This window comes from Mauremys reevesii, unplaced genomic scaffold (genome assembly GCF_016161935.1).
Source record: "Mauremys reevesii isolate NIE-2019 unplaced genomic scaffold, ASM1616193v1 Contig124, whole genome shotgun sequence".
In the NCBI taxonomy this organism is placed as follows: domain Eukaryota; kingdom Metazoa; phylum Chordata; order Testudines; family Geoemydidae; genus Mauremys; species Mauremys reevesii.
This window is the reverse complement of record NW_024100743.1, coordinates 145,404-168,266: the sequence shown is the minus strand read 5'-3', so window position 1 is coordinate 168,266 and position 22,863 is coordinate 145,404. Positions and strand designations below refer to the sequence as shown.

The 22,863-nt window shown below is 55.8% G+C and overlaps 1 pseudogene; it reads left to right on the top strand.

Moving 5' to 3' along the window:
* The first annotated feature begins 915 nt into the window (after window positions 1-915).
* Window positions 916-22,863, top strand: part of LOC120392923 — a 48,333-nt pseudogene continuing 26,385 nt past the window's right edge.

Genomic DNA, 22,863 nt, shown 5'->3' with positions numbered 1-22,863 from the left:
CAGTGATTTCATATAGACATCGAAACTGATAGAAGACACTTTTCCATAGTCAAAATGTGAGAGGCAGAGTCTGAGGGAGGGAGGGGGCGTCTGTACAATATTTCCCACATTCAGTCTCCTGGCTGGAGCACTAACAGCCCCGCAGCACTTGTACAGGATCGAGAGGCGCTGCGGTGTCTGAGCTTTGACAGTCTGGGAATTGGGCTGCAGGTGCCTTTAAGACCCAGCCCCAGGAACCCGCCCCCTGCTCCGGGGCTGACACGAAGCAGAATTGAAAACAGCCTGTGCCCCCCCGCTCGCAACCCCGACACCCCCAGATCTGCGAGCACAGCAGGTGGCTCATCCCGAGGGGCCACTGTCCCCCCCCTCCCTAAATGGGGGTTTGGTCCCCGCACAGGGTCTCGCAGCGGCTACCACCCCCCACCCCCGATTTTTCCCCTTCAGCCTCTCTCCTGCCGCTACCTGCAGCAGCTTGACCCCCCCTGCCCAGTAAATTTCTGCCCCCCGCTCAGACCCTGGCAGCCCCCCCGCTGCGATTTGCCCCCTTGAGCCTTTTAAACGCCCCGAAAGAGAAGGCAGCAAATCGCCAGTAGAAGTGAGGGCAGAGAGAGGGCAGTGGCGACAGCGCAGGTTACTGAGCATGCTCAGTTCGGGTGCGCATGCTCAGTGCAGCCAAAGTAGCAAATGTGGAGCGGTTCATGTTTCTGTAGTTACAGCGGCGGAGAGGCACCGATCGCGGGGCTACCGAGGGGCGGGAGAGCGGGGCGCTGCGCCCCCTTCCTGGCGCTGGGGGGACGGTGGAGGAGCCCAGCGGCTGCGAGGTCCCGGAGACGGGGACCCCCGGAGGAAGGTTGCCGAGAAACGCCCCGAACCTCCCCCCCGCTCCGTGGAATTGCGGGGTCCCCACCCGCAGCAGCCCCGCGTGTGCGCGGGCAGGGCTGGCGGGGCTGATCTCGCTTGCACGCTGGCTCCCCAGCATGCCCGGACTGCCTGTCACGCGTGGATCTAGCCAGAGACACCCCGTCGCCGCGCTGGAGCGGACTGGGCGCCCGGCGGAGACCTCCTGAGAGCCGGGGGGTTTGAGGGGGGGATCGGGGTTATTCGGAGGGGGGAGCCGGCTTGGACTATTTTTCTCCCCCTTCCTCTGTTGTATTTTTGTGGGGGGGGAGGGGATCCGTTTGGAGAAGCATCCAGCGGGGAGGAAAACAAGCCACCCGAGGACACCCCCCCTCCCCCGCCCCTGCACACTGCAGGGCAGAGGATCCGGAGCGATCCGCCCCAGGTTGAAGCCGACCCCCGAATCCAGCCCGAGCTCGGCAGACGCTGCCCGCCGGTCTCCATCGCTCGCTCCGATCTCCTAACACCTTGTGGGGGGAGGGCGTGGGGGGGGGGGGGGTGAAGGAAAGCGAAATGGCTCAAGCCGGAGTGGAATAGGACCAGCTGAATGGAGCAGCCCGCTGGAAGGAGACCGGAGGCTGGATCGCTAAAGGTAAGTCACTGGCTTGATTGTTTCTCGACTGGTGTGTATGCCTGGGGGGGTTGGTGAGATCTGACAGCCCCCCCCCCAGGTAAATAACCGATCCACTGACCCTCTCTGGCTTTGAATTCCGTGCTAAACTGCAGGGAGTTGGGGAGGGGGGGGTGAGGTGAGCGGGGGGGTCAGGAAAAGAGGGAGGGTTGGGGAGACGGGAACGGCAGAGCGTTCAGATTTCTGGAAATATGGACACCCCCCCCCAGCGCTCAGACCTGGAATGGGGGGGGGCTGTCATCTGTTTGGTGTTTTTTTCCCTCCTCCTGTTTTCCCAGACAGGGATCGTTTTGCGCCAGTCCCCGGGAGAGGGAAGGGGGGGGGGCGGGCACACATGCTTCCTAGCAGGGATGCTGGCAGGAAGGGATGCATCCAACCCCCCCACCCTTCCTCGGGAGAATGGGTAGGAGGGGAGGGGGCGCCCCTGCGTCTGATCGGTGGGTGCAGCAGACAAAGCCACCTGCCCGGCACCCCGCGATCCGCTCCTACTGCAGTATTTTCTGGTGTGTGTGTGTGGGGGGGCAATTACCCCTGAGTACCGTAATCTCTGGAGGGGGAGGGCAGGGATAATTCTTCCAGCTCTGGGTGGCTCTCGATCCCCTCTCGCTGCGGAGAGGTGGAGGGGGGCAGGGGTAGATGTAGATACAGAACAGCTCTGACAAGAGATTGGGGCAGACCCCCCCCATACGTATCTTTATGTAACGGGCTTTATCGGGGGCGAGGGGACACATTTTTTTCATATGTATCCTTCCAAGATGGTAGGATGCGGGCGGAATGGCTAATAAGGGAGGGGTGGGGGCTGTTGCCAACCATCGGGTGGGGGAGAGCTGTGCCCAGCACCCACCTCTGGGGCCAATCCCAACTGGGGGGGTGTTGATTGGCTACCCCCTTAAAATGGGGTGTGGGCGCCCCTTTATTCCCCTCTGGACCGGCCAGTGTGGCTGAAACCGGGGCGGCCTCACCTTTTGGAGCGGGGGAGGGGCCCAATCCTGCTCCCCTTACCCGGGGGGGGGGTGGGCGCTGGTTCTGCTTTCTTCCCCTTTCCCCCACGCCCAGAAAATGGGGAAGGGACTCCACGGTGCGGGGAAGAGTCGTGTCAGCCCTGGGAAGGATTCGGCCCCCTTGCCATGTCTCAATCCGGATTGATATCGGAGTCCAGCCGGATCCGGCCCAGAGAGAAGTAAACAAAGCGAGGAGGCTGTTAATAGCGAGAGATCGGAGCCCCTCCTCCCCCACTGCACCCGCAATTATATCACCTCCTTTGCCCCCCACCCCGTCACAAAAGCCCTAGACCCCGGTGTACGCCCCCCCCAGCCTTGGCCCTTGGCGCGTCCGACGTGGGTGGGGTGCGGGGAGAGCGACTTCTGCAGCCGTGGCCGCGGCTGTGTGTGGTGGGTTTTTTTAAAGGATCAAGTCCAAAAATTCCGCCGGTGATGGGGAGAGGGAACAAGCCCTGGGTGGCTTCTTTAAAGCCCCCAGGGCCGTAGCAACAAAGAACGTGGCCCCCTCCGAACATATGTCCGGGGCCCCTTACAATGCAGAAACTGGAATGCGGTATTTATTTTATACAATATACAGGGTTCATATTATGTATACATAGGCCTACAGTGTACATGTATTCCGTATATACTCAAAGCGCTTCTTTCGAGCCTTGTTCTCCGCAAATTGGTTAATCAATGCGTCATAGTCCAGAGATCTGGCAATCTTGTTTTCAGTTGAGATAACTGCAAGCGCAGAAATACGCCCTCACCAGTTGTATCATGAACTTAAGAAAACCAACAAATGCTTCACGAATATTGACACCATCTTCACCGTTGCATTCAACAAAGCGTAACACCACAGACATCTGTTCTTCATGTGACACGTCGGGAGTACAGTCCAAAATAACTGAATAATATTTTGCTTTTTTAAGCTGCGCTATGTTGGCCTCTTGAATGTTACTGGCAACAAGTTGAATCAGCTCGTTTTGGATCTGTGGACTGAGGTACTGAACATGTATCTCTGCCTTCTTAATCCTCTGTAAAAGTTCGCTGAGACAGTATCGTACTTTGCAAGCAATTCAAACAGTCCCAAAAAGTTGCCATTCGAAGGATCGCTGGGCTTTTCATTACTTCCTCGAAATGCCAAGTTTCTTTCGGACAAGAAAATAACGACATTAACCATGCGTTTGACAACATTTCTCCAGAAATCTCTTTCTTTCAGAAAAGCTTGCAATTCGAGTTGGTCAACAGATGTACGGTTTACTATGCCTGACTGAAGGTCAAACCATTTCACCATACAGTCTTGATGACCTTTGCCTGTTTCATGCTGCTGAAGTCTTTTTGACAGTGCTTTCCAAGCAGATGTTCCACCACGTAGCGGTATGTCGCCAGTGCCAAATAATTTACAACAAAAACAAAAAATGGCATCTTTCTGAACTGAGTACATTAACCATGAACGTCTTATTTTCTCGCCATTTGCCATGGTTCGATAGAAATGAGTACTTGTGAACCTCCGTCTTTCCTCGTTAAATGGAAATTTGTAACTTTAATTCTGCTGCGGTGGGCCACATGCAACAATGTCACACACTTGCCTGTCCGATATTATAGACGGCCAATCTCCTGGATCATCAGTCAGTGGTTCAGATTCAGATACTTCTTTCCTGGCAGCACCTGGAATATCTGTCACAGTTTGTTTGGTAGAACAATTGGCTTCACCTTCGACCTCACTTGAAGCACTTCTGGATACGATTCGTCGCTGCTAGCGCTGTCCGTTTCAAGTGCCTGTACCTGTACGTTGGATTGCAGTGCAAAATACGTTGACAACTTTGGAATTTTCTTAAGTTCCTTCTCGGCATCTTTTGCTGCCTTTCGTTTACTAGCTCTGCTCTTATACGTTCTCTTAGACATCACAAAGCACGCTTCTGCGTTGGAAACAATAAAAAACTAAACAACTAAATTAATAACATTTATCCGCTGACCGCCATTATGAACGCAAATACACATTCTTTGAATGGGTCCAACTAAAATTCGAAACTGACCGACGGACAACTGATGTAGCCAATAGCATTATGATGTATCATAATGACTTCACGGTTTTGTCAGTAAAACCGACATGGATTGTGCAATAGCATCAATAAATGTCACTTACCTAGTTATACCTTACATTTTTTTGCCACTTTTAGGGGCCCCCTTCCTTGCAGGGCCCCCTCTGGACGGAGGGTACTGAGGGCACTCGCTATGCCTCTGAAAGCCCCTTTGGGTTTGGGGGAGAGGGTCCCCGGATCTCGGGCTTGGTCCATGGCTCCAGTGCACCCCGCTGACCCGCTTCTGCTGACCTTCCTCGATTTGGCTGGGGCAGGGGGGAAAGAAATAAAGCGGGGGGCGGGGGGACGCTCTCGGTGGGGCTGAGCCCCAGAGCGAGAGGGAGATGGATGAGTGGACAGAAAAACCTGTTACTATGCTCAGCCTCCCGATTCCCTCGCTCGCGTTGTCAATTTCACTCCCGTGCCAGCCCCCCACCTCCGCCCCAGGTTAATGTCATTTCCTGGATTTCGCCCCCATCTAGGATCTCAGTCCCTGTCCCTCAATTGTAAACGCTCCCCTCTTCCCACCCCAAATCAAATTCGCCCTGGGTTTTCATAATAAAATGGCGATTTGCTGGCGGATGGGGTGGGAGTATTTGCTTCGGGGGGAGGAAATTGAGTATGGGGGGGTCATCGTGGGGGTCCCTGGAGGTCTCCTCCCCCCACACACACCCACCAACGAGGAGAAGGAGGGTGTGGGATGTTGCAGGAGGAAGCTGGTTGTGGGGGTTGTCCCTCCCCCATCTGCTGGGGAGGCGGTGCACCCCCCCACGCCAATGTGTGCATGGGGGGCTCCCCCATTGCACCCCCCGGTGGAGGGGACCAATGCCCCAAGATGGGCACAGTGTTTGGGGGGGAACTTCCCATTGCCATGCATTGGTTTCTCTGGCTTTCCCATCTTCCCCTCCCCCCCAAACAAAAGCCTTAAAAATAGCCCCTGGCTTCTCCAGCCCCAGGGTGGTGGCCAGGGGTGGGCAGATGCCTCTGGAATATTAACCAGGCAGCAGGGTTGGGACGCTACAGCCGAGGTTGCTGCTGGGGGGAGGTTCCTTTAGGGGAGGGGTGCTGACTTTTGTCCCACAGGCCTGGCCGCTGATCAGCCCCCACTCGTGTCATGCCCCCCCCCCCAAGCTATCCAGCTCTGGGCAATTTGCTTTCTGCCCTACAGGAAAATTGTGGGGGGAGGGGCTTCTGGGCCAAACTCCAGCTTTACCCGCCTCCCCCCCCCAAGCTGGGAAGTGAATATTAAGGCAACCCAATAATTTGCTCCTTGCTTCAGAGGTTATTGCTGGGTCTCAAGGTGCCCGCTGAGATTGGGGCTGGCTCACCCCATTGCGCCAGTCCCTGCCCTGAAGAGCTCTCAGTCGGAACAGACCGGGAGAGGACAGACACTTCTTCCCATTTTACAGATGGGGAAAGTGAGGCACGGAGCTAGCTGCAGGGACTGGCCCAAGGTCATGCAGAGAGTCAGGAGCAGAGCCAGGATGTGAACCCACAAGTCCTGACTCCTTGCCTGGGATCTTCCTCCCCCATCCCCTCCTACTAAGGCTTTTGGCATGTGGGGACCTTGGGGGAAGGGGTAACTAGAGCCTCCCCCCAGGAGGTATAACTCACAGAGTACCACCCCCACCCCTGTGGGAAAGTCCCATCTGGCCTGGCAGAGCTGTTTCGGGGAGGGGTGGGGAGGCTCTGACCTTGCCAAGCCCCCCTTCACCACATCTGGATCAGTCCCACTGCTTTGGGGGGTGAGGAAGAGTTCATAGGAACCGGGATCTGGATCAGAACTGAGTCGGGTTCCACAGAACCAGGGAGGGAGCAGAGTCCTATTTTATCCCGGAACTTTGAGTAGGGAGGTGTCCAGATAAACTGGTCCCCAAGCACTGTCCCTGCTAGTTCTGAAGTCCCAGCTCCAGGCAGCCAGGACTCCTGGGTTCTGTCCCCAGCTCTGGGAAGGCAGTGGAGTCTAGCGGTTAGAGCGGGGGGCTGGGAGCCAGAACTCCTGGGTTCTGTCCCCAGCTCTAGGAAGGCAGTGGGGTCTAGCGGTTAGAGTGGGGGAGGGGGGGCTGGGGGCCAGGACTCCTGGGTTCTGTCCCCAGCTCTGGGAAGGCAGTGGAGTCTAGCGGTTAGAGCGGGGGGCTGGGAGCCAGAACTCCTGGGTTCTGTCCCCAGCTCTAGGAAGGCAGTGGGGTCTAGCGGTTAGAGCACTGGGGAACTGGGGGCCAGGACTCCTGGGTTCTATTCCTGGCTCTTCCGAGGCCACCCCAGCAAACTCACATGGTTGCCAACCAAAGGGCTGCACTTCCCCCGGGAAAAGCAGAGGAAGGGAATGCAACTGGCTCATGCCTTCTGCCTCCCCCTTTGAATACACCCCCCAAACTTCCTTCCCCTTCACTGATGCCCGCCCCCAGCCCCTCAGTGTTTAGAACTCTCCCTGCACCGAGTGACTCAGCTGTGAGGGCCAATCTCTGCTAATCCCCACCTGGCGCTGCCTGCGAGTGTAGCTGGGACCCCCCTGTGCCAGGTGCCCTGTGGCAGCCATCGGACTCCCCCCTCCCCCGCCGGGTCACTTTCCCTTGGCACCACGAGCTGTGGCCTCTCGTAGCAGGGGCCCACTGCACAGCTCGAGGTACCAAAGCCTCCTGCTCCCACTAGTGGCATAGCCAGGGCACGGCTGGGTCAGTCACTGATGAGGCTGCTGGACACAGACAGACCCTGTGGGCCCCTCTGGCTGCCCAGCCTGTGCGGTCTGGTGTCGCCATTAGGGGGCTCCCCTAAATCCCAGTCTGGACTCAGCCGTGGAGGGTTACACTACACCCCCGTCAGGTCCTTAAGGGACAGGGTCTTGCTTTCATGGGCGGGGCTAAGATTGGCTCCTCCTCTTGGGAACTGTCCTCTGGCTGAGGAGGGAGGTGAAAACACCCCCCCACACACACACTCCTGTGGGTTGAAGTAGGCAGTGCATGTGCCTTGCTGCCGCCTCCTACCAATCACATCCATCCTCCATGCCTCAGTTTCCCCTCGTGGACTGTGAGCTCTTTGAGGCAGGGCCTGTCTTTCACTCTGCGTCTGTGCAGCACCCGGCACAACAGGGGCCCTGATCTTGGTCTCTCTAGGACAGGGGTCGGCAACCTTTACTATCAAAAGAGCCATTTTGCCCCCTCTTCCACTAAAGAAAAATAGTCTGGAGCCGCAAAACATAACACTGCTTATAAACTTTCAAAAGTTGTAATCTTTTTTTAATTTTACCTGTTACAACAACAGAATACAACAAACAGAAGTGCAGTGTGCATGTGTAGGCCTACTTTGAAATAAATTAAACACTGAACTATGCAGGCCTTTTTGAGTCCTTCCCGTATTTGTGTAAAATTAAAATAAAATGTAGCCCACTTTAATATAAAAAAACATATAGTTGCAGCTTAGCAGTTTTAAAAAAGTAAACATAAAATTAGGAACGTTTTTTGACAAGTCCATTTCAGTGTGCTCTCATCCTCTTCGGGTTTCATTCCATTTGTGCTCTTTAGCGAGAGTGGCCTTCTGACGGGCGACTTCTTGAGATCCGCTGTCAGGCTTTTGAACTTGGACACCCATAAGTCTTTATCCGCTATGTCGGCCAGTTCAATTTCAAGATCGGGCTGACTTATCCCTGTGAATGCGGATATGTTCAGCAGGGATGGGTCGATGTCCAGCGGTGTGACAGGGAAGGACAGAGTGTTTTTTTCCTTTCTGAACTTGCTGAATCTTTCTCCAAATGCAGCTTGCATTGCCATAATTGCACGGTGTAAATAATCACAATTTATGTGCTTGTTCTCTTCTTTGAACTCTCTCAGGGAGGGGAAGTGAGAGAGCGTACCTCTCTGTACATCTCTGGCAAACACTGTCATCTTGCGCTCAGACGCCAGAACATGCTCCAGCAACTGCAGGGCCGTGCTTCCCTTTCCCTGGAGATTTTTATTCAGCGTGTTTAAGTGACTTGTCATATCCACCATGAAATAAAACTTTTCCAGCCAATTGAGGTCTCCCAGTTCGGGATAGCTGAGGCCTTTGCTTTCCAAGAAGGTTTTCACATGTTCCAGACAAGCAGCGAAGCGTTTCAGCACGTCTCCCCTAGACAGCCACCGAACTCTGTTGTGCAGCAGGAGATCCAAATATGCGCTCTCGACTTCATCTAACCATGAACAAAACTGTCGGTGGTTTAACCCGTTTGCAATTATTTTGTTCACTATCTTAATAACGAGGTTCATCACTTCCACACATTCAGGGGGGAATGTTTGAGCGCACAGTGCTTCTTGGTGCAAGATGCAGTGAAACATCATCAGCTCTTGATCCAGCGACTTTTGAAGTAAATTCACAAAGCCCTTCTGTGCTCCTCTCATACTGGGTGCACCATCAGTAGACACTGACACCAGGTGAGTGGTGTTTATTCCTTTGGCTTTTAGACAACTCAAAACAGCCTCACAAATGTCCTGTCCCCGCGTTTGGCCCTTTAGCGGTATGAGTTCAATCAGTTCTTCCCATCAGAGTTCACATATCTGCATAACAGTGCTGTCTGCTCAATATCGTTTACATCACTTGACTCATCACAGGCAATTGAATATGCTTGAGCTGAATTGATGTCATCAATTTGCTTACTGGTGATGTTTGTTGCCATTTTAATGGTCCTGTCCTTGACGGTCTTTGCAGAGAGAGGCATTTCTTTAATTTTCTGAATAATTTCCTGTTTGTTTTTGAATTCGGAGAATAGATGCTCTGATATTTTTATGAACGATTCTTTCATGTATTCGCCGTCTGTGAATGGCTTCCCCCTCCTTACGATCTCATGAGCTGCCACAAAACTAGCAGCTGTAGTTGAGTTTGGAGAGTTGATCCACTTCTTGAAAGTATGTTTGCTCTGCTCAACTTTCCGTAGTAGTTCCGAAATCGCTCTCTTTTGCCCATCTTCAGTTGGGTACTTTTCAGAAAATGCTGAGTGCTTGTTTTGAAAATGTCTTTCAACGTTACATTTTTTGTTGTTTGCTAATTTCTCGCCACATATCAAGCACACAGGTAAGCCAGCGTCGTTGGCAGTGAAGGCAAAGGAATCTGTCCATGCAGAATTAAACTCTCTATTTTCTTCTGAGATTTTTCTTTTTTGGGATGTATTCATGGTTAGCTTACCGCGGGGGTCGCACACTCAAGAAGCCGCCTGCAGGTAAAGGCGAGGGCTATAGATGTGGATGTGACGCATATTTTAATTGACAAATTATAAAACTTTTTAAAAATTCGATGTTAAAGTATCACCTCGAACTCCAAGATAACTGTGCAACAAAATAAACAAAAATAAAATAATATATAAATAAAAATTAAATTAATAAATAACCGTTATTCTTTTTTTTCTCTTTCTTTTGTCAAGGCCGAAAGGAGCCACAACAAGGAGGCTGAAGAGCCGCATGCGGCTCCGGAGCCGCGGGTTGCAGACCCCTGCTCTAGGAGCTGCTGTAATAATAATAATTCCAGCTGTGGTGGCAAAGTGTAAATGAAGCAGAAGATAAAAGCCCTACTACTGCTGCAGTGAAGGGCAACTCCGCCATTTAGCTTGGGCATCTCGATAGGGCTGTGTTCAATGCCGGACGCTTGCAGAGCAGCCCACCGAGCCACATAAGGTGGCACTCGGAGTTGGGCAAACATCGCCACCTCCCTCCCTGCAGGGGGATTTAGGGGGCTGAATTTCCAGTGGGAGCTGGGAAAGGGGGGAGCCCTCCAGTGCCCAATGGGTTAATTGAACAAGAGAAAGGAAGCTTGGTTGTCTGGTGCCAGTTCACATGCAGGAATCACCAGCCTGCTTTAGGTCAGGGGCCCACCTAGCCCGGTATCCCATCTGCGACGGTGGCCATAAGGAGACCCCCTAGTAGGGCGATTCTAGGACCGCCTGCCCCCAGGGAATATTTCCCCGGGTAGTAGGTAGCAGTTGGCTCAAGGCTCAGATCCCTGCCCAGTAGCTTGGTTCTATTTTAATCCTCATTATTATACCTCTGGAGAGTCTCCTGTTCTGTATAATTGTCCCGGAGCGCGGTGTTCTGGTGGCAGTGAGTTCCACAGGCCGCCCCCCTCCAAGTTCCTGGGCTCCTGGGGGGATTCTCTGGCTGGAAGAGGTCAAGAGGTCAGACTGGCTGGAAATCTAGGACTTGGGTTTGCCGAGGCCTTGAGAATTTCATCCCCTTATAAAATGCACTGGGTGTTGTCGTCACAATCCATGTCCAACTGTACGGCCTGATGCCTGGGGAGGGGGGCTCCCGTGGGGCAGGCTTTGGAGTAGCAGACAAGTGGGCCAGACCCCCAGCTGGTGTCAATCAGCCGCCACACCCGGGTTCACATGGCCAGAGCATCTGCTTTTCGCGCTGCATCCGCCCAGGCCGGGGGCTGTCCTCCGGCCAGAGCCTGCGCCCTGTGCCCACGGCCTGTTGTGGTGAAGCTGCCCCCACCCCCGGGAACGCCCAAAACAGACACCGCAGAAAGGAAAAAAAACCCAGGAGCTGAGAGCCCTCACCCTCGTCTCAGCCGCCTTCTGCCCCGGCCCTGAACCGGCTGCACTGGGAAGCCAGCCCCGATGCCCCGCACGCCGGGGTGGGGTCATGCCACAGTCGGAGCAGGCTGTTAGCACCCCAGACCCCTCGATATCTGTATCTGTCCCTTCCCCATCCCCCCCACACACCCTCGATCTCTGTATCTATCCATCCTCCCATTCCCCCCCACACCCCTCGATTTTGGTATCTATCCATCCTCCCATTCCCCCGCCTCGATATCTGTATCTGTCCTTTCCCCATCCCCACACACCCTCGATCTCTGTATCTATCCATCCTCCCATTCCCCCACACCCTCGATTTCGGTATCTATCCATCCTCCCAGTCCCCCCCCGCCCCTCGATATCTGTATCTGTCCTTTCCCCATCCCCCCCACACACCCTTTGATCTCTGTATCTATCTACCCACCCATCCCCCACCCCACCCTGTCTCTGTCCACCCCCTATATCCCCCACACCCTTCGATCTCTGTATCTATCCATCCCCCTAATCCCCCCACACACCCTCAATCTCTGTATCTATCCGTCTACCCATGCCCCCACACCCCTCAATCTCTGCATCTAGCCACCCCCCCCAACCCCACCCCAACTCATCTGTGTATCTGTCCAACCCCTATCCCCCCCACACCCCTCGATCTCTTATCTAGCCACCCACCCATCCCCCATCCCATCCCATCTCTGTATCTATCCATCCCCCACCTCACCCTATTTCTGAATCTATCCATCCACCCATCCCCCACCTCACCCCATCTCTGTATCCACCCACCCACCCATCCATCCTCATATACCCCCATCAATTGCTGTACCCAGCTAGGTGCCCAGACAGCAAGGGTGAAAAATCGGGGTGGGAGTGGGGGGTAATAAGCACCTATATAAGACAAAGCCCCAAATATCAGGACTGTCCCTATAAAATCGGACATCTGGTCACCCTAGTACCCACCCCCCTGTTCTGTTGGGGGTGGGCATTGTCTACATCGGGGCAGTGGGTGGAGCAAGGTGGGGGTCATCCTATTACATCAGGGAGGGAGGGAAATGGGGGGCTTCACCCCACATTTGCTGATAGGGGTCCCCCCATCTCTCCTCTGGTGCTCATAATCTGCTGCCATCAGGTCTCACACTCTCCCCCCCCGATAACGCCGGTGGCCAGGACGAGGTGGATCCGAGCTCGGGAGCGGATCTCCCGGACACAAGGGGCTCTGTCAGAGAGCAGGATCCAGCAGTTTACCCCAGCAAGGGATCTGCCCCATTGACTCCAACAGGGGGGCAGGGATAGCTCAGCAGTTTGAGCATTGGCCTGCTAAACCCAGGGTTGTGAGCTCAATCTGTGAGGGGGCCAGTTAGGGATCTGGGGCAAAAATCTGCCTGGGGATTGGTCCTGCTTTGAGCAGGGGGTTGGACTAGATGATCTCCTAAGGTCCCTTCCAACCCTGATATTCTATGATTCTGTGACCCCAGCCGGGGATCTGGACCCATTGACTTGGGATGAAACAGAGCCTTTCTGAGCTCCTACCCCCATCAGCGCCCCGTGCCACCCCCTCAAAACCTGCCACTGGCACAGCGTCCAGGTGTTATTTAGATTTCTGCAGCACTTAGGTTCCAACTGAGATCGGGGCCCCGTTGTGCTGCCAGGCTCTGCACGGAGCCTGATCTTGAGGGCCCCGCTGGGCGGGGTGCTGCATGGACACACAATGAGAGACAGTCCCTCCCTGACCCAAAGAGATTCCAGTTTAAACAAAGGGAGGATTATCCCCCTTCTGTAGGTGGAGAAACTGAGGCACAGAGCAGTGAAACCTCCTGTCCAAAGTCACTCAGTGAGTCAATGGCAGACCCAGGAGCTGAACCCAGACGTCCTGAGTCCCAGCCTAGCACCATGAGACCCTCCCTCCTCTTTTTCTGAGCACAAGGCCCTGGCAAGATGCCTGTTGTCTCCCCCCGCCCCGCAGCCCCATGGAGCAGAGCAACGGGCCCATCTGGTCTCCACGATGGCTGGGGCTGTTGCCTTTCTCCCAGCAACTGCTTCAGGCTCTCTGCAGACTCAGGCAGGCGCTGACACTGGTGACCCTCAGGTCTCTTGAGTCAACCGTGAAGGCTAGATTCTGGTGGCGACGTTCAGATTGTGACACTGAGTCACCCCAGAAGTAGAGGCCCTGGGAGCGGGCCCCAGCTGGGGATCTGGTCCCATCGACTCCAGTGGAGCGACACCACTTTACACCTGCGGGGGATCTGGCCCATTGACTGCAGTGGAGCCAGGGCTGGGTTACGCTCGCCGGGGAGCAGGCCGGGGGCACTCCCTGCTACGTACGTCTAGCGGTTGAGATGAGCAGCACTGGAGAAACGGCTGAGATGATTCTTGTCTCTCTGCCATCTTCCATCATCTCTCGCCGCTCCTAATTCAATCATCCTCCTCTCCCCTCTCTGTTCCCCTGTCCCGTCCCCCCTGCCCCTCTGTAGTTCCTCCACCCACCCTCCCGCCCCTCCTCCAGCCGCGCAACCCCTACCTGTCTCGCAGCCCCGTCCAAGGCGGTGGCTAATTGATATGATAATCCAGCGCAGACTTGATTAGGGAGATAATTGGCTGGGGCCGGGCCAGGTGTCTAACACACCCCAAACCCCTCAGCTGAGAGCCCCAACACGTGGCCCCTACTAGCTCACTTGAGCTAAAGGAGGAACTCCACCGGCCAGTAGGAGCTGTAGGCTTTTATCCTCTCTGTGGAGCAGCCACTAGGGGGCAGACTGCAGGTTCTGTGCTGGGCTCTAGAGCTTTTCTAAAGCCGCCACAGAATTCTGGGGGTGTCCCAGAGCAGGGGGCACCCAGCTGGAGACCCCTGGGCCTGATCTCTCAGGGTGCTGACGTCCACGGGAAGCCCGACCCATGGTACGTTGGTTGGAGCAGGGATGAGCTGGGCCCAACCCCCTGGGGCTGAGCGTACCAGCCAGGAAGAGACACGGGGAGGGGGAGGCACAAAGTGCCCCAGGAAGGGGGGGGGTCATAGCTCAGGTTGGGAACCCCATGGTTGAGGCACCCCAGGATCCTTTACCCCGTGCTCCCCCCCCCCGGCAAAGGGGTGCAGTTGTCCCTGTTCTGTATCTGTAGCCATGATACCATTGTTCAGAGCCATGGCTCCTTTGTGCCCCCAGAGCAAGCTGGCAGTGGAAGGCTGGGCTTGGGAATAGGCTCTGGACTGGGATCCAGATGATTTGGGGGCAGGTCCCAGATCTGCGCCACCCTGGCTGGGTCACGTCATCGCTCTGTGCCTCGGTTTCCCCATCTGATAAATGGGGAAACTAATCCCTCCTTTGCCTGTTGAGATGGGGACGGACTCTCGCTTCCAGCGGCCTGGCTATCACAGCGCTGATGTGGCCACGTTATGCCAGCGGGAGGGAGCTCCCCCCAGCGACATCATAAAACCAGCTCCACGAGCGGCGGTAGCTATGCCGGGGGAGAGCATCTCCCGCCGACATGGTGCTGTGGAAACGACCACTTATGCCGGCAAAACGTATGTCTGTCGGGCGTGTGTGTGTGTTTTCACACCCCTCAGCGACAAAAGTTTTGCTGACATAAGTGCTAGTGTAGACATGGCCTTAGTGTGTGCAGCGCCTGGCACAACAGGGCCCTGATCTCGGCCGGGGTCTGGGCAGCGCCTGGCACAAGGGGGGCCCTGATCTCGGTCGGGGTCTGGGCAGCGCCTGGAACAACAGAGCCCTGATCTCGGCCGGGGTCTGGGCAGCGCCTGGCACAAGGGGACCCTGATCTCGGCCGGGGTCTGTTCAGCGCCTGGCACAAGGGGACCCTGATCTCGGTGGGGTTTGTGCAGCGCCTGGCACAAGGGGGCCCTGATCTCGGTGGGGTCTGTGCAGGGCCCGGCACAAGGGGGCCCTGATCTCGGTGGGGTTTGTGCAGCGCCTGGCACAAGGGGGCCCTGATCTCGGTGGGGTCTGGGCAGCGCCCGGCACAAGGGGGCCCTGATCTCGGCCGGGGTCTGGGCAGCACCCGGCACAAGGGGGCCCTGATCTCGGCCGGGGTCTGGGCAGCTCCTGGCACAAGGGGGCCCTGATCTCGGCCGGGGTCTATGCAGCGCCTGGCACAAGGGGGCCCTGATCTCGGTGGGGTTTGTGCAGCGCCTGGCACAGTGGGGTCTTGGCCCATGACTGGGGCTCCTAGACATGCCCCAGCACAAAGAATCACTAATAATAACAGCCCAGAGAAGGGGTGGGGCACGAGGGGCTCCGTGGGGGATGGGCTCCCGGGCCTTCCCTCTGGGAAGCTGTCACGTCCCCTGTGTGATCATTTCAGCCCCAGCTCCTCCTTCGGTTCCCTTTGCTGTGGCTGGGGATGGTGGCGTGGGGCGCTCGTCCCGTCTGCGCTGACGACGGCGGGTCTCCGAGTCAGGCCGTTCGCAATCCAGTCACGCCCCCGCCCCAGGGCATGGCTCACCTGCCCACGCCCTCCTGTGTCACAGCCACGGGGCCCTGCCATGGGCCTGGCCGGGCACCTGGGTGCAGGTTCACTCCACGGCAGGGCGGGTTCCGGGTCCTGTCGCTGGATCAGGAGCTAGGAAGGAACCAGCCAGATCTGCAGGGTTTTTCCCCATTTCATCAGTGTTTCTAGGAGCAGTGGAGACGTTCCCCCCTTGTGACTTCCCAGGACATTCATTAGGTGTATTATGGTAGCATCTAGAGACCCCAGCTGAGATCGGGGCCCCCTTATGCCAGGTTCTGCACAGACCCCGACCGAGCACAGACCCTGCCCCAGAGAGCCGACAGTCTAAATAGACATAAGAACATAAGAAAGGCCGTACCGGGTCAGACCAAAGGTCCATCTAGCCCAGTATCTGTCTACTGACAGTGGCCAATGCCAGGTGCCCCTGAGGGAGTGAACCTAACAGGCAATGATCAAGTGATCTCTCTCCTGCCATCCATCTCCATCCTCTGACGAACAGAGGCTAGGGACACCATTCTTACCCATCCTGGTTAATAGCCATTTATGGACTTAGCCACCATGAATTTATCCAGACAAGTGGTGGAAGGTGAAACTGAGGCACAGAGAGGGGAAATGAATTTCCCAAGGTACCTAGCAGGTCAGAGATGGAAATAGAACACAGGTGTCCTGAGTCCCAGGCTACTGACCCCTGGTGTCTCCTTTTGTGAATGGAGGGAGAATCTCTGTGTCTCATCATGTCAGTTTCAGCCCTGTTGCATCCTGGGGTTTGTAGTTCCCAGGGGTTCCAGGCATTAGGTTTCCAGCAGGATGAGGACAGTGCAGAGGAAGGGCAGAGTTAAGGGTATCTGGGCAATCTTTGAACTCCCCATTTCCACCCTTGGCCTAGAGCATATCTGTCCACGGGCAGCTCAGAGTTCTCTGCCCACTGCAGCCACAAAGGGGATGGGCATTCGCCCAGTGTCAATCTTCAGTCCCCTCTAGTGGCCACTTGGCACAACAGGACAAGAGCCTACTATTGCAGCTGGGTGGAGGCACCTATCTGTTTCCGCGTGACACTGGCGGCACTTTTGCGGTTCCAGGCTTGCTGACAGCCCAAGCAGGGAGCAGCCTGGCATTGGCAGAGCTAATTAGACCCTCTTCCTTCCGCCCCCCCGGCCTGTGAGCTGAAAGCAGGTATCCCGGCCTCCCAGGCCCTCGCCACCTGCCCCCACCCTTAATGCCAGATTCATTATTTAAAAGCAGGGTGGAAAGAAGAAAGAAAGCAACCTTCATTATCATATCGAGAAAATTACCCCCATCCCCTTAACTAGCAATTTTCCTGCCACATAGTTCAGCGCTGACTAGCCCATTAATTATAGAGATGAAAAATCATTTGGAAACCAGAAAGGAAACTAATTGGCTCTTCCCCCAGCTCAAATGAGCCGGTGCTAGCGGGAGAAGGGAGCAGGGATCCCGGTCACGAGAGGATCCCGACGGGGTCTCCTCCTTGGGAAGATTTCTCGAGACTCTCCCTTTGCTCGGAGCAGTCTAGGGAGTATGGCATGTGGTCAAGAGGAAAGAGGGGCCTGTGGTTAAGGTGTGGGGCTGGGGGAGATCTGGTTTCACTGCCCTGCCTCAGGATGACCTTGTCTGAGTCAAGTCACCTCTGCGCCTCAGTTTCCCCATCTGTAAAATGGGGATAATAGACCTTCCTTTGTGTATTCAGACTGAGCTCTTCAGAGCAGGGGCTGCCTCTGACTCTGTGTCTGCAGCACCCGGCACAACGGGGCCCTGATCTTGGTCAGGGTCTGTGCAGCGCCCGGCACAATGGGGCCCTGATCTTCACTGGGGTTTCTAGACGCAACCATAACGTGCATAACAACAGTGGATCTGAACACTGTCTTGGTTTTAAGACAGCTGGAGTCTAGGTTACTGAGCATTGGCTGAGGATCCAGGACTCCTGGGTTCTACTCCTACTCTGGGAGGGGAGTGGGGTCTAGTGGCTAGAGCAGGAGGGGGCTGGGAGCCAGGACTCCTGGGGTCATTCCCCAATCTGCCATCGACGTGCTGTGCGTGCCAGGGCCTGCAGCGTGGTTTGCCCACACCCCAGCGCCGAGCGCAGATACTCACCCCACAGAGCCAGCTCCCCAGAGCGGGGGTGGGGCAGCGCATGCCCTCCTCCAGCCCCCCAGAGAAGGGGCATGGCTGGCAGAGCTGCTCTCCACTGCGAGGCCCAGGCCTGCGAGCACCAGGGTCATTACAGGCCAGGACCAAGGGGCATTAGCAGGGGCGGCTCTAGGGATTTTGCCGCCCCAAGCACAGCAGGCAGGCTGCCTTCGGCGGTTTGCCTGCGGAGGGTCCGCTGCTCCCGCAGCTTCAGCGGAACTCCTGCAGGCGTCCTCCGACGCCGCGGGACCAGCGGACCCTCCGCAGGCAAGCCGCCGAAGGCAGCCTGCCTGCCGCCCTGGCGGCCGGCAGAGCGCCCCGCGGCTTGCCGCCCCAGCACGCGCTGGCATGCTGGGGCCTGGAGCCGCCTGGGCATTAGCAGAGCAAAGCCCAGCGAGGAGGAGCCTGGTCAGCACGAAAGCGTCAGCAGCGCAGGGATAAGGGAAGGGGCTGCGGGTCGGGAGTGAGGAGCAGCGGCTGAGCTGGGGGAGGGGTTGGGGGGAGTCCCAGGCTGGGAACAGAGTGCTCCTCACTCCCGACCTGCAGCCCTCCATCCCAGCCCCGGGCGCCCCTGAGCAGGGGACAGGTCCCTTCTCCAGCCTGACCTTCGCTCTGAGGGAAAGTGCTGAGGCGAGAGAACCTAACACCGGGCTGGGGGGGCCAAGCGCTGCCCGATCTCCACTCCCCTCCCCTCCTTGTCTTCCAATCCCTCCCTGGGAGCCGCAAGTCAAGGGTCCCCAGCTCCTGTTTCATGCTGCGGTGTCCCGTGGCCAGGTGAGGCGGCTGGGGTGATGGCCCAGCTCCCCTGGGGGCACCGCGTGATGACTCAGCCCCTCGGGGGCCAGGCCTGCAGCTCTGGAGCTGGGGGCGGGACGGGACGGTCACTCAGTGTCCTTCCCAAGCTGCTGGGGTTTGGGCCAGGGGAGCAGCGCAGCTGGGGAGGAGCGCATCTGGGAGCTGTGCACAAGGGGCCCCCAGGCTCCTGGCCTGCAAAGGGGGCCTGGATTCCTGGCCCATGTAAAGGGGGCCAGGTTGGGCCCCACTGGTGTAACAGATGCAAGCCATGCGCCGCGCCTCAGGCTCCGCCATTGTGGCTGCAGCATCTGTAGGGGGCGCTCTCCCCCTCGCCGTCAGTGCTGGCCCCAGGCCAGCTCTAGGGGGTATTGGGCTGGGGGCCACGTGCCGAGGTTTGGGGGTGGTAAAGCCAAGGGGTCCCCTCCCCCCACCTCAGGGTCTGTCTCAGAAGAGGCTTCTGCCCCCCCCCCCCCACCGGGATGGGCCCAAGCAGCTTTGCCGTCACTCCGGGGGAAGGAGCCTGGTGGGGGGAGATGGTGGAGGAGTCTGGGAAAATGGACCGAAATGGGGGAGCTGCCTCTTTTCTGGCTGGGGTGTGGGGGGGTCCTGCCCCTGCTCCCAAACAGTGGCCCCGTCTGACCCAGATCAGAGCCCGTGTGAGGATGTTGGATGGAACAGGGGCTTCCTGTGGGGGCTGCGTTTCTGGGGGGATCCCCAGGGGGCATGAACAGGGGATCCCCACATTTCAGCACATTTCTGGGCAGAGCCAGGTAATTGGGGCCGGACCCTGGGCCCGAAGCAGTGGCTGGAAGGACTTCAGTGGGCTTGGGCTCCCACTCCTGTGGTGGAAACACAGGCATAGCCCAGTGTGCCCATCTGCCCCGGCATCCCGTCACCACTAGCACCAGCTAGTCCAGTGGAGGGGGGAATACCAGCCCAGGGGAAGCGACTGCCTGACCCCAGTGTTCGGCTCCTGCCCAGAAGCAGGTTTATATCTCTGACCCCCGCATACCTCCCTGCCAGGTGACACATTCCCCTTCCCACGTGAGCCTTCGTTCTGAACCCACTGTGACACCCTGCAGCAGGGAGTTCCACAGGTTGATCAAATGGAGCTGCTTCCAGGAGAGGCCACTTGGAGGTGGTGGCTCGGGATACCTGGGCTCTGTTCTCGTCTGACTCGTTTGCAACCTTGTGCAAGTCCCTGTGCCTTAGCTTCCCATCCATTGTGTGTAAATTATTTGTCAAGGACTGTCTGTCTCACTGGGGGTCTGTGCAGCGTCTGGCGCAGTGAGGCCCTGATCTTGGTCCAGGTCTGTGCTGTGCCTCCATCCCCAAGGTCATCATTCATTCATTCATTCATGCCCGTCACCCCAACCGGGGTATGGGCTGTGATATAAATAACAATGAGTTTGAAATGTGTTGCCTTTTTGCTGACGCTGTCTTCTCCTGGTTGCTTGCGTCTCTGGAAAGGCACCTTTGCTCTGCCTCCATCCGATCCCAAGTCGGGTGAGAGCTGTTCCTGATGGGAGGGAGCATTGAAAATCAGCTGCTTCAGTTGTGGTGTTGTTTGAAATACGGGTTTACCAAAAATGCCAGCGACTCATTTTCCTTTGTCCCAAGATCCCTGCTGAAGAGAGACAAGAAGTCAGGTGGCATTCTTAGGAAGCAAAAAATATCAACATCTCATCCAAAAAGAACATTAAGGTGGCAAAATCAAAGGGCTACAATGTTGGGAAATGCAAGAATTAAGGTTGCTTGGGTAACCTTAACTCTGCCCTCTGATGTGTCTACATTATAAGTCGCTCTTTCATGACATCCAAAGCTATTCTTTTCACAAGACCCCTGCCTCATTCAGTGCACAGGACAGATGGCATTCACTGGATGAGCAGTTATGCCAGCTTTCTTTTTGTCACCCTCATTCAGTGTGTGGCCCCAGACCCCATTCACTGCCACCGTCCGAACCCAGAGTTATTAATGTCCTCATTGACTTTTCTGTGGCACTCATCCCGGAGGGCTTCTGGGATATGAATGAATTTCTCTTCCCAACACCCCACGAGACAAGTAGTATCCCCACTGCCCAGCTGGGAAACGGCAATGCAGAGATTGAGGTCGCCCCTCGCAGTCCCAGCACCCCAGTGGAAGCGGGTGCTGGGATCCTGTCATTCAGCTGCGTTCTGGAATCCTTGTCCCCCCCATTAGCCATAAGACCTTCCTTGCTATTCACTCCGCATCTTCCAGCTTCTGCAACAGATGAGGCAGGGTCCTACCACAGCTGCCTTCTCTCCCCGCATAAAATGGATCCAGGCCCGGGGCAAGGCCAGCCAGTGCCCTGACTGGGACAGGGTCCTGTGGGTAGAGCTGATGTGACTGTGTCACTAAAGAGTGTCTCTTAATGCAGATGCACAAGGCAGCAGTCAGGGCCGGCTCTAGCGTTTTTGTCGCCCCAAGCAAAAAAAATTTTGGCTGCCCCCCGTCCCAGCCCTGGGCTCCTCTCCACACCCCCCTGCTGCCCCAGCCCTGGGCTCTCCCCACCCTTTCCCCCCACCCCACTGCCGGTCCAGGCCTGGGCTTCCCCTTCCCCACCAGTGCCCCCCCCACACACACCTCCTGCGGCTCCAGCCCTGGGCTCTCCCCCCCCACACACACACCTGCACCCTCCTTCTGCCGCAGCCATGGTAACTCACTCCCAGGGCGGGTCATTCAGCAGGAATTTTGGATGTGCACAAAACACTGACAGGACTGGTTCCCATATGGTTACAGAGCTGCAGTAAAGTGGAACAATTTTCAGCTTGTGTGGTTGGAGGATATCTGGATGCATATTATAAGACTGTCCTACATAATTGAGGAAAAGTTGAGGTGCCTTTATTATTCTTTTGTTCCACTCTTTCTTTCTATGGGGAATTTGCCAATGCAATATCACTGTCTTCCTTTTAAACAAACAAACAAACAAAAGGCAATGGCTGTTGAAAATGGCAATTCCAGTCCTAATAACCACGGGAAGCATTTCTTGCTCAATTTTATCCTACTTTTTCTATAGCAAGTTACAGTGGATCAGTATAATTGATTTGGGAATGAAGTAGCAGCTGCCCAAACTGAGCTTGAGCACTCCTGAATTTTGAGGTGTTCAAATCTGGAAAGCAGGTGCTGGGTGTGTGTGTGGGGGGGAGCACGGCAGCATGTATGCAGCAGCGTGTCTGGCGCTGCGCGGAGCCAGACACGCTGGTCTGAGTGGCACAGTAAGGGGGCTGGAGGGTTGGAGAAGGGATAGGAGGTTACGGGGGGGCAGTCAAGGGTTAGGGTTAGGGTTAGGACCCCCCTCCTTCCCTGTATTCCCTGAGGCTTCAGAGGGGTTAATTCAGTGGTTCTCAAACTTTTGTCCTGGTGACCCTTTCACATAGCAAACCTCTGAGTGCGACTCCCCCCGCCTATAAATTGAAAACACCTTTTTATATATTTAACACTATTATAAATGCTGGAGGCAAAGCGGGGTTTGAGGTGGAGGCTGACAGCTCACGACCCCCAGTAATAATCTCGTGACCCCCTGAGGGGTCCTGACCTCCAGTTTGAGAACCCCTGGGGTAATTTAATTTTAGCACCCTGTGTCTATTCACATGCATGTGCTATTTTGAGCATTTCAGTTTTGACAACATAGGCTCATCCCAGATTCTGGAACAAGCTCAAATGCTCAGTTCGTGGAGTATGTACATAAGCTTTACTAAAGACAAACCCACAGTAACCGTCTACAGTTTTTGAGGGTCCCCATGGAGCCAGTCTCTAGGAAACAGATAACTGCATGGAGGTTAAGTCCATTAATGGCTATTAGCCAGGCAGGGTAAGGAATGGTGTCCCTAGCCTCTGTTTGTCAGAGGGTGGAGATGGATGGCAGGAGAGAGATGATTTGATCATTACCTTTAGGTTCACTCCCTCTGGGGCACTTGGCATTGGCCATTGTCGGTAGACAGGATACTGGGCAGGATGGCCTTTGGTTTGACCCAGTATGGCTGTTCTTATGTTCTAACCTAAATGAAGCCAAAGTTATGGAGACAGATATGAGTCACGGAAGCCAGCAGAGTATCAGAAACCTGGAAAAATCTCTGCCTGGATGGGCTCAGGTGTTTGGTCACAAGCTGAGGTGGTTCAAAAGTTGCGGATTTTTTTTAAGCAGAATTTTTTTTATTGTTTCTTTAAACAATCAAACACAGCAAGCAGCAAATATTTGGCCACACACTTCTGAAACCCCAAACCATGTTCGGGTTTTGGCAAACTAATTTCAGCTTTTCGATCAAAAAAACCACAACAAATTTTGAAGGAAAGCAGACATTGTCCGTTATTTTT